This window comes from Leptinotarsa decemlineata, unplaced genomic scaffold (assembly GCF_025532065.1).
Source record: "Leptinotarsa decemlineata unplaced genomic scaffold, Ldec_3_MD MMD2_P_RNA_scaffold_14, whole genome shotgun sequence".
Taxonomy (NCBI): Eukaryota; Metazoa; Arthropoda; class Insecta; order Coleoptera; family Chrysomelidae; genus Leptinotarsa; species Leptinotarsa decemlineata.
In genome coordinates this window covers 12,251,355-12,268,833 of record NW_027412528.1, presented here as the reverse complement: position 1 = coordinate 12,268,833, position 17,479 = coordinate 12,251,355, and the positions used below count along the sequence as shown (strand labels likewise).

General features: G+C 33.4%; 1 protein-coding gene across 5 annotated transcripts in view; it reads left to right on the top strand.

Annotated features, from left to right (window-relative positions):
* ec (ubiquitin specific peptidase echinus) overlaps positions 1 to 17,479 on the top strand; it is a 348,513-nt gene that overhangs the window by 292,416 nt on the left and 38,618 nt on the right. The window lies entirely within an intron of this gene.

Sequence of the window (17,479 nt, the reverse complement as noted above, 5' to 3'; positions counted from 1 at the left end):
TGTTTACCAGAACCATTAGAAAGGAGTTAAGGTTGATATTTTATCGTCTAGTAGTTTACAACACATATGTTTTAATTGAGAGCATAGGCACAAAAATTTTAAGATACCTACACCTCGTACCCACCAAAATAGTATTTTCATCAAGTTTCCTGAAAAAGTCCAGGTATTACATACACAGTCTCAAGTAATTTTTGGATATTCTCTGAATTACTCCCTAATTGACGTTTTGAAACATCCTTGATATCAGAATAAAGGAACCCAAAATGACATATGAACTTTAAATAAAATGTACTATTACATTCCTGTTACGAAACCTCATGTGTTATGCCTAATAATTTCATCTTTCTCTCTATTATAATGGCTGTTGCTTCCGTTGAGGCGCATTAAGCCATAATTTCATCTTTTGCACATTCATTGGTAATCTTTTTATAAAAACTACCATAAACAAAGACTTTATAAGTCCGTGGTGGGTTATTCTATGGCGTCATCTTTGTTCGTGGTGCTGTGAATTGTAAAATCATTGTTGTGCCATTGAACAACAGAACACAGGCGGATCAATTCAAGTGGAACCTTTGAAAATATTCGACAAAGAAATCAAATTCATATTTTGAACATCGTATACCCTATCAATAAGGCCACGCCGGCCTGACTAAATAACATTACTCAAAGCTTTTCTTTGTTAGTAGTATCTTGCTGCACGATCTTTAGTTCTAGAGGTAATTATTCGTCGTAAGACAGTGTACTCATTTATTTCACTTTGAACTGATAATTCTCCCTCATTATCTTCAATAAACCTCTTTATAGATTGCTCTACTTAGAAATATTAATCTTAGTAAGTAGAACGCCCCTAACAGAAAGTAAGGGCCATGTAAGCATGTAATTTATCAATAGTCAATTATTGAAAGTTATTTTTGAAACTAGTTGTCACCTACATTACAACATAGGAGTGGTCTAAGAGCAGTTCTGTCTTGGTTCGATCTGTCTTACACTGAGAAGTAACCAGTCTAGAGATAATTACCCGCCATGCTTATACCCAAGGAAGCAGTTTTCTGGTAGGCATTCTCTAAATCCTACTTTGTAGAAGAACTGAATAAGATGGATTAGAATTTCATTTGAAATGTTTTTTCTTCGCTCTTGATGTGACATACAGGGTGGGCCATCGACAACTTGACATGGCGGTTTTGGGTACTAATCTTGCAAATTCGAAAAAACGCTTAGACAGGTTGATTGTTAGTGGGAGGGGTATAGTTTTTTTCTTATTAACAGCGTCGTCACTTCAACCCCGGAGCAGAGAGGTGAACAACCCTTGGAATTTCAATAGGGAACTGGGGGCGAATCGCACAGCGTTTGAAAGATCTTGGAATTCTCTAAACAACGGTGTACATTTCTTTTTAATTTGGACGAACCATATCAAATTTAGAGTTGAAATTACTTACTTTATTCTCATGTTAGCATATGCTCAAAATGGCCACCTCCAGCTTCCCCTCTACTCCGGGGTTGAAGTGACAACGCCGTAAATGGGGAAAGACTGTCCCCCTCCCAATAAAAATCGATCTTTCTGAGCGTTTTTTAGGATTTGCAAGATTAGTACCCAAAACCTCCATGTTATGTTTTCTATGGCCCACCCTATATAAACCCAACGATTATGGACATACAGGATTGCTTACTTTTGCGATTTTGTTAGACACGGTACTGCACTTTTAAATTAAAATAAGCAAATTTCAGGTAAATCCCTTATTAAAATATTATTTTTATATAGGATTAAATACTTAATATAAATGGATTAATACTAAGTAATTTTTTTTTGTGGACGATAGGGCGAGCTATTTAGCTCTTTTTAAAAGTAAGAGGTTTCATCATTTTTTTATTATTTTCGTGAAAACTGTAACCTCAAAAATTTTGTAATGAACTTTGTTTTAGATAATAATATAATCAAAAAAAATTTTTATAACTTTTTGTTCCATCTTCTATAATAAACTCTCAATAATCAAAGTAAAAATTGTTTATAATTGTAACCACTTTTTTTATTTATCTGACAGAAAATAGATGATACGGTTTTTATTTTTTATTAAGAAAATGAGAAATTTAGATAGAATAATTCAACTTAAACTTTGTTCTATAAATGATGAAATTGATAAATCTATAATTTAATATATTATATTACTATATTAGAGCAAAAAGGAACTACTTTATCTACTAAATATATTTGGATTAATTTTTTTGCATGAATGCAGGACTAATGTATTACTTTATTTAATTTTCGATTTTTTTCTATTATCATAATTGTTTAAATTTTTTTTAAATGATCTATTTTCGTCAGCCTTCAAGTTATTATATTTCATTCTGATACTTGTTCTCAGTTTGCAAAATTCAAAATAATATTCAAAGAAAAATCGTCTCTTTTTGTAGTTTTTTTTTTAATTTACGACGCAAAGGAAAACCTATTAAAAAAACATATTTAATTTAAGCAATAAATTAATAGAATAAGTTTTTACCTAACAATTCATTTTCGAGGTCCCGTTCATAATCATTTTCTGTAAAATGTTTAGAACAAACAAATACATTTTTGAAAGTGAATGTATTCCCTCTTTTGCAGCGACGAATCCATTCTTTTTGTGAAGTTGTAGAAATCATATCCTTAGCAATAGGAAAAGAGTGAAATATTACACCAGTAACACCACTTTTGCAAGTTGACACTGCAGAAGTACGACCAGACATTTGAACTAAAAATTACAAGGTTATTTAATGGTTAGGCAATTATTGCTATTACTTACAAAAACGTGAATATTTACAATTTTTTACCCTAATTTAATTCAAAAATATTCAAAAAACAAAAAAAAGTTCCACAATGGCAAAAAACAAACCTCAAAACGGAAGAAAATAACAGAGTCTTATATGGCGTCTACTCGTTACACCAGTTTAAAAAATGTCCAATAGCACAAATAATACGACTTTCACAATAACAAACTCAATGTTTCAGAAAACTAATTGGTATAGTTAAATAAAAATTTTATCACAATATACCAAAACAATGTAATACTGTCCGAAAATAATCCTCAAAAATTTTTAGTAGCTGCCACAGTCTTATGGCAGCTACTAAAAGTGTCACCAGTGTTACGTCACATCTGCTCGGCGCTTGTTTAACGTGGCGATATATGTAAGTAAGCAATCCTGTATGTCCATAATCGTTGGTATAAATCCACCAAGAGGTGTGCTTGATTATCTTACAGTAATGGTTTTTGAAAACATTCAATGTAGTCGAAAAATGTATTGTCTGTAATAAGAAACCTGCCTGCATATCAGCCATTTTGAATGATATAGATCCTCTGTTTTTGCATTCTGAATTGTGGTACTGACAACAAACTAGTTATTTAATGACATATATTGGGCATATATCGTAGTAAACACATAACTTGCCTTCTAATAAAATAGCACCTGTATAATTTTTTGTTTCACCAATAGTTTAAAATAGTTGATCTAAATGAGACTCGAGATAAGCTAGCAAACAATTGAGAATATCCACATTTTTCATAAGTATCGAAATTTCATGAGATTTGAATTAAGTATTTTCATCATTGGATTATTAAAGTTTTTAGAAAATTTCAAGTTGTTCTCTGTAATTAATGAGATTTTGCAGTCATGAATGAAAGATCAATGAAATTTGAAACACATGCGTGTCAGAGATAAAGAGACAGTTCAAAATTGTTATCACCAAAATTTTAATACCTTTTTTATACCTTTATTTGAAGTTTGCATATATAACAAAAAACAAGAAAAAAGTTGTATCAACACTGTTTTGATGAAGAAAGAGTATTGGTTGGGAAAAAACTCCATTAATATTAATTACTACACCAAAGGTTCCAAACAGTACATCACAAATACATGTTTTTTATGATAACTCTCCTTTTATTATTCTTTATATTCCACTTATGTTAATGTAGGTTGTACAGAAAAACTACAATTAATAAATTACGGGGTATGAAAGCGAAGAGAAGTCAATAAAATTGTTATTGTCTATTGTGACAAATCTCTGAAGTGAACTTATAATATTGACGTTATAGTTTTTGTGAAACCATCCCTGACATATCAAAAATATGTTGTGTGACACCAAGAGTGTTTCTGAATTTATAAAAAATGTAGAAGAAATATTTGAATATTAGAGGTATAAAAAGTAAAAAAAACACATTAGCCAGTCTGCGAGTTGGAATTTTAAACGAAGTTGAGGTTCTAGAGCTCGTATCTACTCATTTCAAACTTCTACATATGGTCTGCAGAATATCAAGAGAAATAATATGGGGTTATCTGCTTTCACTGAAAATCATTTCCACCTGTATACAGGGTGATTCAAAAGTACTTTGACAAACTTCAGGAGGTGATTCCTCACAATATTCTAATATGAATTGTCCAAATAAATAAATGTCTGGAAACGCTTCGTTTCCAAGATACAGGATGTTGAAGTTTTATTTTTATTTTCGTTTTTTTTCAAATAACTTTTGAAATACTGAACTTAATTAAACGAAACTTGGTAATAGGAGGTTTTTGAGGTGTCGAATTCGAACCTGATATTCTTATTGCTCTTACTCGTAGGGGCGCCACCTACACGTCTTTTTCTTTTATAAAGATTGATAACTTTTTTGGGCTTACTTCTAGCACATTTTTCAGTAAAAAAATCGATTCCTCTATCATATCTACGTAAATAAGCTACCCTTGTTACTAGTCGCTGTAAGCAACCGTTTTCTAAATATTTGGACTTGAAAACCTAAGTCGATTATTTGATAATCGATGCATGTTGAAGTTATTACGAATATTTTGCATTTTTCACAGAAATGCTTTAGAAATAAATTTGACGTTTGTGAGTAGTTTTGGTAATTATATATTTTGTGACAGTTAGACGTTTTGTTGAAGTTTCCGTAAGTAGAAGTAGAAAACACTTATTTTGAAAAAATGGATTATTTAAACAATAATGCTCATTTAGCCGATATGCATTTCGTTTATGGCCTTGCGGATGGCAATGCGCGCGAAGCAAGACGTATTTACCAGGAGCGATTTCCTAATCGAGTACTGCCTTCAGCTCCAACATTTGCTAGTCTCCACCGTCGTTTGGCAGAAACAGGTACCTTTAAGAGGGCAGCTGATATTATTGGAAGACCACGAGCAGTCCGAACCCCAGAATTGGAAGCAGCTGTTTTGAACGCTCTCGAGGAGAATATAGAAACAAGCACAAGAGTAATTGCTGAAGCTGTCAATTCTACTCAGTCCACAGTTTGGAGAATTATCACGATCAACAGTTTTATCCATACCATATTCAAAGGGTACAAGCTCTTTTGCCACGAGACTTTCCCCAACGCATTACTATGTGTCAATGGTTTTTGAGAAAATTGGCTGGAAATCCTCAATATTTAAGATATGTACTCTTCACGGACGAGGCAAACTTCTCCCGAAATGCTATCACAAACTTTCATAACAACCATGTTTGTGCTCTCGAAAATCCGCACGCAGTTAGTGAAAGGCATTATCAGTATCAATTTTCTGTAAATGTATGGGCGGCAATAATCGATAATTACTTGATAGGTCCTTTCTTTCTTCCGCTCCGACTGAATGGCGCAACTTACAGACACTTTTTATAAAATGAATTGCCGGGTCTACTTCAGAATGTACCATTAGAATTCGTATCCGCATGTGGTTTTTGCATGATGGGGCTACGGCCCATTTTAGCATTGTAGCCAGGGAATTCCTTAACACAGTCTATCCAAATCGATGGATCGGTAGGGGTGTAGAAGAACCTAACCAGGCGTGGGCACCAAGGTCCCCAGATCTAAACCCGATAGATTTTTATTTTTGGGGACATTTGAAGTCACTAGTTTATAAGACTCCAGTAGTGAACGAGGAAGATCTAAGAAACCGAATAGTAGACGCCTGTGAAACAATAAGAAACACACCAATAATTTTTGAGCGGGTACGAGATTCAATGATTAGACGACTGACTGCCTGTATCTTCGCTGAAGGTGGACACTTCCAACAATTTATTTGAATACAATTTAGTTTCGTTTATTTTAGTTTATTCTATATATTCAAAATCTCCTGAAATAAAATGTTGATATTTCTTGCAAATTTTATTAAAACAAATACTGATTATGCACCCTTGATACAAAAATAACTATTTCGCTTAAGGATGTCATAAAGGAACGTACCCAACAGTAATGACCTCTTCAAACGAATAAAACGTCAAATTCATTTCCAAAGCATTCTTGTGAAAAATGCAAAATATTCGTAATAACTTCTACATGCATCGATTATCAAATACTCGACTTGACGTTTTCAAGTCCAAATATTTAGAAAACGGTTGCTTACAGCGACTAGTAACAAGGGTAGCTTATTTACGTAGATATGATAGAGGAATCGATTTTTTTACTGAAAAATGTGCTAGAAGTACGCCCAAAAAAGTTATGAATCTTTAAAAAAGAAAAAGACGTGTAGGTGGCGCCCCCTACGAGTAAGAACAATAAGAACATCAGGTTCGAATTCGACACCTCAAAAACCTCCTATTACTAAGTTTCGTTTAATTAAGTTCAGTATTTCAAAAGTTATTTGAAAAAAACGAAAATAAAACTTCAACATCCTGTATCTTGGAAACGAAGCGTTTCCGGACATTTATTTATTTGGACAATTCATATTAGAATATTGTGAGGAATCACCTCCTGAAGTTTGTCAAAGTACTTTTGAATCACCCTGTATATTATTAAAAGATGCAGCTGAGCCAATCTAGCATTCAATTCGATACAAACGAAAGCGTCATGTTTTCAATGTACCGGGTTAACTGCATAAAAATCCATTTTTTATCCTCCTGTTGCTTGGTGTTAAAGGAAATTACTTAACTTCGCGCTTGATCAGTCTCCAGCATGATTCTTACTTATCGACTATATGACTAATTTGAACCTTTTAACAAGTTCAACAAAAACGCACGTTCTGTATTCTTTTTTCACTTATTTTTGTTGTAAACGTATTTACTGAGAACTATTATCACCTGTTATCGTAATAAGTAAACATTGCGTTGTTGGATTGGTTGTAAAACATTAGGAAAAGAACATACAAACTTTTGACATTTTTGTCATATAATCTTAGGTGCTTGTTTATCTATATTTCCTGTGAACAAATGGTCGTGATAGAAGTTGATTATTGAAATTCATGTGTTACTTTCGCTACTCACTGTATTCGATTTTTTAACGATGTAGAAGATTATGTTCCAGGAATTGATAAAGTGTGCCTGTTGATGTGAAATTATTTCTCATTCGGGGGGACGATTGATTTGATTTTGGTTGCAATCATGGTTGTGTATGGCAGAAGAATAAAAAAAGTCGCATAAGAAGAATATTCCATAAAAGAAATAGTATTTATAGATGCAAAAGCCTCCAAGACCAAGAGTATGAACTGATTCGGGATGAATTAACATGCAGTGCAGTTCTTTAATCTCCCCCTCCCCCCATTTTATTTTTTGAACGGGTCAACTCAAAAAATTGAAATTTGGGATAATGAAATTAATGCATGAATACTTTATTTTGACATATAGTCAGTGGGCGTACTTGAAAACTGGCTATAAATCAAATTATCTAAGAACAATTCGTTCAGGCCAGTCTCAACTCCCTCAACGAAGGGCGTTGGATTATATCCGACAGGTGTCAGTGCAGGATTCTTCACAGAAGTTATTCCTGCATATGCTGTTGGCGAATCAACTGCCGAAATAGATTTTCAATCATTGGAACACACTTGCAGGCCGGTTTCGGGCTGTTTGGCCACTCGTCAGTGCAAGGTAAACATAAAGTCGATGATTTCCGATAATTGAAAATCTAATTCCGTCAGAGTATCATTCCTCGAACTGAGCTGAAGCATACAACAAACAACAGGTTTGTCGTCGCCCCATCTGCCTGTGAACGAGGTAACCAACTGCATATCCGAAATTTGCCCAATTCCTCGTATAAGGAAAGAAATCTTTCACATATAGTCAGTGGGCATACTTGAAGACTGGCTATAAATCAAATTATCTAGGAACAATTTGTTCAAGCCTACTCCCTACTGTGTAGGGAGTTGAGACTGGCCTGGAAAAACTCCTTCTTTATATGAGAAATTTATTATGTCAACTAGTACTGATAAAGCATTGTCTGGTAGATTATCGAAAATATTCAAGGAGATATCGTCAATTCCTGAAGTGTGTTTATTTTGTATCTCCCTAAAGACTTCTTTCAATTCTGGGAGGTTTGTGTCATATAGAATAAAATTATCTGCTATATCGATATCAATACATTTTATAAAAACAACGATAGAAATAAAATAAAAACAACAATAAAAATTAATTGGCGCTCCGGGGCGACTTTATTAATTCCAGTGGCGCATTTGCTTTTTCAGCTGCAGGAATACCCGGAAAAACCTGCAGAACCACATCATCTGAAGATCTTGATCTAACAATGTCCTCTCTCTTATAAAACAAAATGTAGGGTGTCTCCAGAGGCTCCAATAAATTCAATGCATCGCCAGAACACTTCGTGACACGACTATCGTCAAACTTAAACCAGTCCGTTTCGTCTTTGACCAAGGCGTAATAATGACCAAATTCAACGCCAGAACCACAGTGAACAATGACTGCATGAATATTATAATAGTTTTTTATCGACCTTTTTTTGGGTAATGGTTACCTTCCACAATCTGAAAAAATATAAAAATTATAATGGAGAACTTTATACAAGTGTAGAAGGGCAAACTTTTTAGTTTACCCCGATAAGTTACTGCATAAAAATCAAAGTATTTTTCACAAAGAAAAATCTTCTATTTATCAGTAACTTGTCGTATTTCACAATTTTACCTATCAAAAAAATATTAAGAAATTATACTTATCTTTTACGTTTCGGAGGCCAAAATCTGCCTCCGTCTTCAGAAATGGATAAAAATTCGAATAAATATGCAGTTATTCCTTTTTTGAGAGCTTATTTCTTTACTTCTTCGACAGATGTCAAAGAAGTTTTGACTTATCGACTTATCTTATTGGGGTAAACTAAAAAGTTTGCCCTTCTACACTTGTATAAAGTTCTCCATTATAATTTTTATATTTTTTCAGATTGTGGAAGGTAACCATTACCCAAAAAAGGTCGATAAAAAACTGATTTTTTCCTCCACAAAAAATGACTTTCGTTGAATATTATAATAGTGTTCTGCTAGGTTGAAATGTTCATCTATTTTGAACCTTCCAAAAAGTTTCTTGCTTCCGTTAGAGGTTGAGTCTTGTTTGAAAATCATCAGTGTTATTATTAGATTGACTGGTGCCTCAGATATACTTGTTTCCTTATAACAGTCAGTTAGTTTGGCGCATGTTTGACAATACAGTCGATCATCACCTGTTAAAAATTCCATTTTCAGATGATTTAACAATAAGCTTTGCACGGAATGGTTATTAGTCATATTAGGAAAAGCTAGATGAAGTTCCAGAAATTCACATAAGTTTTCGGTACTTCTTGAACATTTACCACAAAGTAAACAAGTGAGGATTTTTCCAGCAAAAGATTTACAAACACAAGACGAGATGGGTTGTACGGAATAATTCATTCCAGAGCGGTCAGGAGTATTGATTTTGCTATTGTTTTGCTCACGAAGAGTACTCAACAAGAACCCCAAGAATTCGGAACAATCCTCTTGTTGTCCTAACGAGTATCTAGTGGACTTCAAAGACTCCAGGAAATCGGTTGGAGGGAAAGATGATACCTTCTTACGAAACTGCAGCTACATGAACATGATGAATAAGTAGGAAACATTCCCGTTCTCGTTCATCATTAAAACTTCGTTCTTGAAATTCTTCGCCATGAATAACACTTGTAAAATGCTATTCATGTAGCAAGTGTTTCCTTAATTATCCAATCCAATTTTCTTCTCTAGATTTTCAGGACAACTATCTACTGATTCGTAAGGAAGAACATGTTTCACAGAATCTCCATAAGAACCATTTCTCAAGCTGCGATCGATCCTTCCAAGCGAAGAAGGGTTTCGTAGAAGGATCGATTCGGCTCTTGCTTCACGAAGCTCTTCCACTGAAAGGGAACCAGTTCTACGAGGACTCCAACTCATATTTGGAGAGCAATTAAATTATCAAGTGTATCATACGGAATGTGAATATTTTCAGTTAATTTTTCTCCTATCATGCAAAAATAGTTATTGAAATCGGAGGATGATAATGGAGTGTCCAATTTTTGCTTTCTACCCTTTCCCCTGAGATCATTAATTATCTTCCATGTTTCTCTTGACTTATTACTTGCTTTGTTTATTCTGTTAGTATAATAAACAGTTTTAGCTAGTTTTATGGTTTCAAAAACTACACCTAAACGATTTGATCTCCACAAACTTTATTTGAAAAATACAGTGTGTAATAACGAAAACTTAACAGAGCCGTTTTTGAATGTAAAAAGGAAGATTTTTAAAAAAAGCTCGGACACGTCGATTTATAATTAAAGGGGGACACCTTTCAGACTAATCAGATTTTTTGTAGTACGCACCCCCTCGGAGGGGTGCGTCCGATGACCCTTATTTAGATAGGGAAAGTAGGTCGAGTGGCACCTTGATTTAAAGGTCTTTCGAATACCTTTACAACTCTCTTAAAAGAAAATTTTTGTAACGATTAGTTTTCGAGATAATTTGAAGGTATTTTTATTGAGTTCAATTTACGTTCAGAACTTTCATGAAAAAAATAAATTTTTGCTTTTTATGACAACCTGCTAATACGTGTCCATTTGATTTCGTAAATAAGTAAGAATTATTTGTTTATTACGAGGAGATTTTTTCGGGGGATGGGGTAGGTTACCACCCTTACATTTTAGGTAAATTGAGTGGCACCTCCTTATGAAGGTTGCCTTTTGACGTGGATATTTTATGCTTCTGATAAAAAAGTGAATCATACTAAAAACTTACCTACACAACGAATACAACCTGCTGATTCCTTGAATGCTGATGACACAGAAAAGTTTAAAAAACTGGTTTAGGGTTAATAAATCCCAATAATTGTTTTTGAAGCACACACAAATAAAGTAATACCTAATAAGGGTAACTCACATAGGAAATTTAGAGAAAATGTTCAAAATGTGCGCCATTTTGCTTCATGCAACAATAAAGATTTTGTTCGAATTTTGCTCTTACATTATTCAACATCTCAGAAGTTATAGCTCGGCATTCATCAATAATTCTACGTCGTAATTCATCCAAATTGGCTGGCTGTGTAGCATAAACTTTAGACTTTAAATATCCCCACAAAAAGTAGTCCAGTGGTGTTAAATCTGGTGATCGTGCTGGCCATTCAATTGGACCACTTCTACCAATCCATTGTCCTTCAAAATGATTATTCAAAAAATTTCGAACCTGCTGGGCATAATGGGGTGGTGCACCGTGTTGTTGAAAATGGATAAATTCATCTTGACATCTTGGATCCTGTTCAATTATTTCAACTATACGAGGTTGTATTGCCTCTTCAAGAAGTTGTAAATAAGAATCACCGGTTAAATTTCCATCAATGAAAAATGGACCTATAATATGATTGCCTAATATTCCGGCCCAGACATTCAACTTTTGGAGATGTTGGATATGTATTTCTGCGACCAATAACGGCAATTGCGGTTCACGCGATGATTTAAATAAAATGAGCTTTTGTCCGAAAAACAGATGTTATAAAGCAGCTCGGGATTTTGCATTAATCTCTCACTCATGCCCTCACAAAACTCCTGTCTTCGGTCAAAATCATCCTCATTGAGTTCATGAACAAGTTTAATTTTGTAAGGATGGAATTTGTGGTTTTTAAGGATTCTCATAGCTTATTCCGGCCATTGCTGATAAACCTCTGGTACTTAACCTGGGATTGGCAATGACTTGACCAATCACTCCAATCGCATTATCGTCATTCACTACCCTTCTCTGAACATTTCTTTTCTCATTTAAAACCGAACCTGTCTCCCTGAATTTTGTGACCAAATCCAGAACGTGATTTCTGCTTAGGTGTTTACCAGGGTTTTGCTCGTTAAATAAAATTGATGTTCTATTAGCATTTTGGTCGTTGCCAAAAAATAAAGCAATAACTGAAACCCTTTCAGCAGTAGTGTAAGGCATTTTTAAACAAATAACAATACACGACCCGTTTAAACAAAACAATCGAACGATTCACTAATGAAAACTGGAAGAAGAGGAGTGGGTATTGATTTTAAAAAAGGAATTTTATTTAACAAAAAACTGATAAGAATAACTGCTCGATTTTTTTTTATTTAGGGATACAAGTTACCGAGTGGTCTGTCTAATGTATTATTAACATGGCAATTTTAACTTCAAATTATCTCGAAAACTAATCGTTACAAAAATTTTCTTTCAACAGAGTTGTAAAGGTATTCGAAAGACCTTTAAAACAAGGTGCCACTCGACCTACTTTCCCTATCTAAATAAGGGTCGTCGGACGCACCCCTCCGAGGGGGTGCGTACTACAAAAAATCTGATTAGTCTGAAAGGTGTCCCCCTTCAATTAGAAATCGACGTGTCTGAGCTTTTTTAAAAAATCTTACTTTTTATATTCAAAAACGGCTCTGTTAGGTTTTCGTTGTTACACACTGTATATCTCAACATGTTTCGCTAAGACATTAGCTTCTTCAAGTGATCAAATCGTTGAGGTGTAGTTTTTGAAATTACAATGGATCTTCATCAAGTAACGGCCGAATCAATTTAAAAAAAAAGTTTTTATGGTGTTTCCATACATTCTGCTATAGCAGGTGAAATAATTGTGTTTGTGTGTTTCCGTTACTAGCAAAATGTATTATTCTCGTATTTGAAAACTGATTTTTAAATACTTACCAAGGCACTGAAATACAAAATTCTGAGATCTGATTTCCAGACACTTCATCCTCATGTCTATATGTGGTTGTATCGATGCTTTTCGAATATTTAAACATGACATTCATATCAAATGAATATCGAATTTCATAAATATTAGCCTTGTACAACTGATTTCATAATGCTTGAATACTCTATGGTGTGGTCGATAGTTGAAATGAATGAATTCTGAAAATGCAATAAAGTTAATACTGCATCTTCTTTCATATTTTTGTGCAACTGTAAACCAATGATCAACATTGAATTGACTATTCATACAAATCAACTGAAAACACTACTCTTCGTTATTGTCGGTATCATATATTAATGCCCTCAACTGTAATTTTGGTTTCGATAATCACATACATACATTAGAGGCAAAAAAATCAGAGTACCTACTATACAGAGTCCAATTCTTAAGAATTAAATGGCGGCCGCCCGTTTCTTCTTTGTTAGTCATACTTCCCAAGAATTTCTGGTCCGGAAATTCGTGTGTCGAGCCAGATGAAGGTAAAACTTTCAGTACCTCTCGTGGTGTGAATTTCTCAGAACTCACGGTTCTCCTTAGTAAAATTATTAGGCTTTTAAGTGCTTATGAGATAACTGGATTTATGACGTGACGTCTGAACTGTAGAATTACATTCCTGATGGATGAATCGAATCTAGTCGATATTCTCTCATATAAGTTAGATGACAGATTGTATTATTTTTATTGTAATATATTCAATGCAGCTGAAAAGTTTTATTCAAAGAAATATTTGAATATGACTAAGTCTACTTTTTTTTTGTGATGACATTATTCATGGTATATTTGAACACGAAATAGTACATTTCAGATTCAGTGACATGCAAGAATGCATGTTGCGTGCGGTTTGAAATCACAATTATACACAAGAAATGTTCATTTTCCTCTTTCATTTCATATATCGGTTTTCTCATTAATTTCAATAGTGTGGCATGTGAAAAAAAAGAAGATACTGATAAATGTTCAGTTAGTTCAATGAAATAAAAATATTCTGCCAACAAACATTCGTACTTGTACAAAAAATGAATCATTGAGAATTTTTGATTTTTTTTATTTAAATGAAGGTTATCGGTAATTGCCAGATTACACAAAGAAACTAAATTTTAGATTATTCTAGTTGGTACAAAATTAAAGTTTCTGAAAAAGTGAAAATGCATCAATCTTGGATAATAAGATGACGTAGAGCGTGTCCTTGAAGAATTGATACCTTTTTTAAACCTTCTTGAATAAACCTGGGTCTCTTCGGTAAGTATTTCATTAATAACTTGATTATTGTAATAATATTGTGTGTGTCTGCTATTTTAATTTTCCGGAGTTAAACAATCAGTACAATATTCTTCGTATTTAGTTCAATACAGTTTTAGCACATTACAACAATGAATGAGAAAACATGTTTGTCATGAGGCAGTGCGAAATTATAATCTACCTGTAGTAGTAGTAGACTTGAAAGGCATACAAAAAATAATATCCACCTTTTATATTCATATTATCTTCAACATCCTGATTTTAGTAATAGCTGAATGAAACTTTTATCACTGTTATGGCTCAAGGAAGAATACCCTGAACACTCATGTCGCCTCTTTTGAAAGTAAACTAGAAATATAAAGGATTCAAGGGAATGAACTACAGGAAATAACTAATGAGAAAGTTATACTGCTTGTTATGGTTTAATTAATTACCTGTATAATAAATTAAACAGTAGAAAAAGTTCCCATACTTCTGAACTTAGTCATTACATTCGAATGCACAAAGCAAATGACTCTAAGAGAATTTTTAATTAGACGCCTTTTCTTATTTAAGGGAAATATATTCAAAGAGAGCACTCTATTACGTGAAGTCATTCTAATATAATGCTTACTATTGGCACTCTTCGTAGAATATTATCCTTTTACTGTTACTATCATTTTCAGTGGTTAATATTACTATTGGTCTTGTTCTTTTTATAAAATTAATTACTCTAGAGGATACAGGAACTCCTATAAAGATGAAGAATTAAAAAGATCAAAAAGAAATTGTACTGTTTTGTGAGGTCTCAGTGAAATATTTCATAATACATACAGCGTGACTCACGGTCGATGGTAGGTTAGACGTTTCTGGAAAACGCAAAGCATGATTTTTCTGAAAATTTCACCTCTCACATTTCCTCACCTGTTCTATCGATATAAAATATTTTCAGCATTGCGGCGTTGCCACTTCCATCAAAAAGTCCTAGCAACTTTATTTTTTTAAATGGACCACCCCGTATATTAATACATTTTTGGAATCGCTCTATTATTTTGATACTTTTTTGTTAATTATGTCCCATACCTATCTCTATTTGTTTTCGAGATAAAAAGTCAATTGTGCTGAATATGGTCCAAAAAATAGCCTTAATTGAAATCAAGTACATCAGTACTCTCAATTCATGAAAAGTTGATATTTTTATGATAGTTTGGACAAACTCGAAATATTCAAATGACATCAAGAAATCGACTCCATATCATACAGGGCGTGCTAAAATTACTATTATTTCCATTGTGCATAAAAGTAGTCGAAAGTTCATTTTTTCAAATAAAACCCCCTGTATATTACTCAGTAAATTGAAAGATTGTGAAAAATGCTTCAAGATGATATATCATGTCCCTATACCTAAATCGTCAAGTTTTCTCAATAAAGTCGCTTCTTCTAGAAACATAATTTTTTTTTAGAATTTGGATTTAGGTAGCAGTGGAATTATCAAACTTATATCAGTTCGGTTACTTTTATAAGTAATTTACAAAGAGTTATCGACGGTGTTTCGAATCATCTTTCAAAATGAATGCAAATATCGATTATCCAAACAAAGTTCTTATGAAATTATTTATTATATACATGAACAAAGTGATCAAATCATTGTCAGAACGTATAAAAAATTCAACCAAATATATCCTGAATTAACACCAATGAACGAGAGGAAGTTTGTAAGGTTACAAAATAATTTCCTTAACTGTGGCTCAAAGTTTCCAGGGAACAACTGTATCAAAAATCAGTCATTTCTAGGTGAAAAGTAAGATTTTGTGGGCTAAAACATGTGAAAGTACAGACAGTAAGAGAATAGGATGATTCAAAATAACAAAATTGTAAACAAAATATCACATTTTCACAATAAATGCTGAAAATGTTGTCCATTACATTCTAAACACTTTAAAATGTGTCGCCGTCGCAATTCTTCTTTGGTAGGCACTGGAGTACTGTATACCCTTTCTTTTAAAACATCCCATAAAAAAGTCAAGTGGTGTGAGATCGGGTGATCTCGGTGGCCAATCCCACGGCCCTAAACGCCTAAACCAACGATCGTCGAAGAGTTCGTCAAGTTTCCTGGAAACTTCCTGGGTGGAATGAGCTGGCGCTCCGTCCAGTTGAAACCACGAATTCCTATATTCCTCTAAAGGCAAATTTTCAAGAAAATCGGTTACAGTCGTCCTTAATATTTGGAGATATCTCTCTGCATTCAGTGTGTTTTCATAAATAAAAAAGCTAATTTTATTGCTCTTCAGAATACAGAAAACATTCAGGTCAAATTTTTCTTGAAAACCCATTTCTTTTGTAACATGAGGATTATGATCAGCCCAAAAATGTTTATTCCTTCTATTGAAAATACCATCCCTCGTAAATTTTGATTCGTCGCTCCAAATTATTTTAGACAAAAATTCTCGATCTTCCTGTGTATGAATCAAAAGGGATTCACGAAAATGCATTCTACGTTCGATGTCTTCTGCTTTTAGAGAACTTTGGTAAATTTATACGGATGCATTCCGTGATTTTTCAAAATTCGTTGTACTGAAGCATGTGATACACCTAAATCTTTTTCTGCACTGCGAATGGAAGCTTCTGGATATGCATAAAAATATGCCAAAACGTTAACAGTATTGTCCTCATTTGAAGTGAGAGGTTTTGGTAATGTTAAAGGCGCTTTTAACATGGAGCCATAGTTAAGGAAATTATTTTGTAATCTTACAAACTTGCTCTTGTTCATTGGTGTTAATTCAGGATACATTTGGTTGAATTTTTTACACGTTCTGACAATGATTTGATCACTTTGTTCATGTGTATAATAAATAATCATAATAATAAGAACTTCGTTTGAATAATCGATATTTGCATTCATTTTGGAAAATTATTCGAAACACCGTCGATAACTCTTTGTAAATTACTTATAAAAGTAACCGAACTGCTATAAGCTTGATAATTCCACTGCTTCCTAAATCCAAATTCTAAAAAAAAATAATGTTTCTAGAAGAAGCGACTTTATTGAGAAAACTTGACGATTTAGGTTTAGGGACATGATATATCATCTTGAAGCATTTTTCACCATCTTTCAATTTACCGAGTAATATACAGGGGGTTTTATTTGAAAAAATGAACTTTCGACTACTTTTATGCACAATGGAAATAATAGTAATTTTAGCACGCCCTGTATGATATGGATTCAATTTCTTGGTGTTATTTGAATATTTCGAGTTTGTCCAAACTATCATAAAAATATCAACTTTTCATGAATTGAGAGTACTGATGTACTTAATTTCAATTAAAGCTATGTTTTGGACTATATTTAGTACA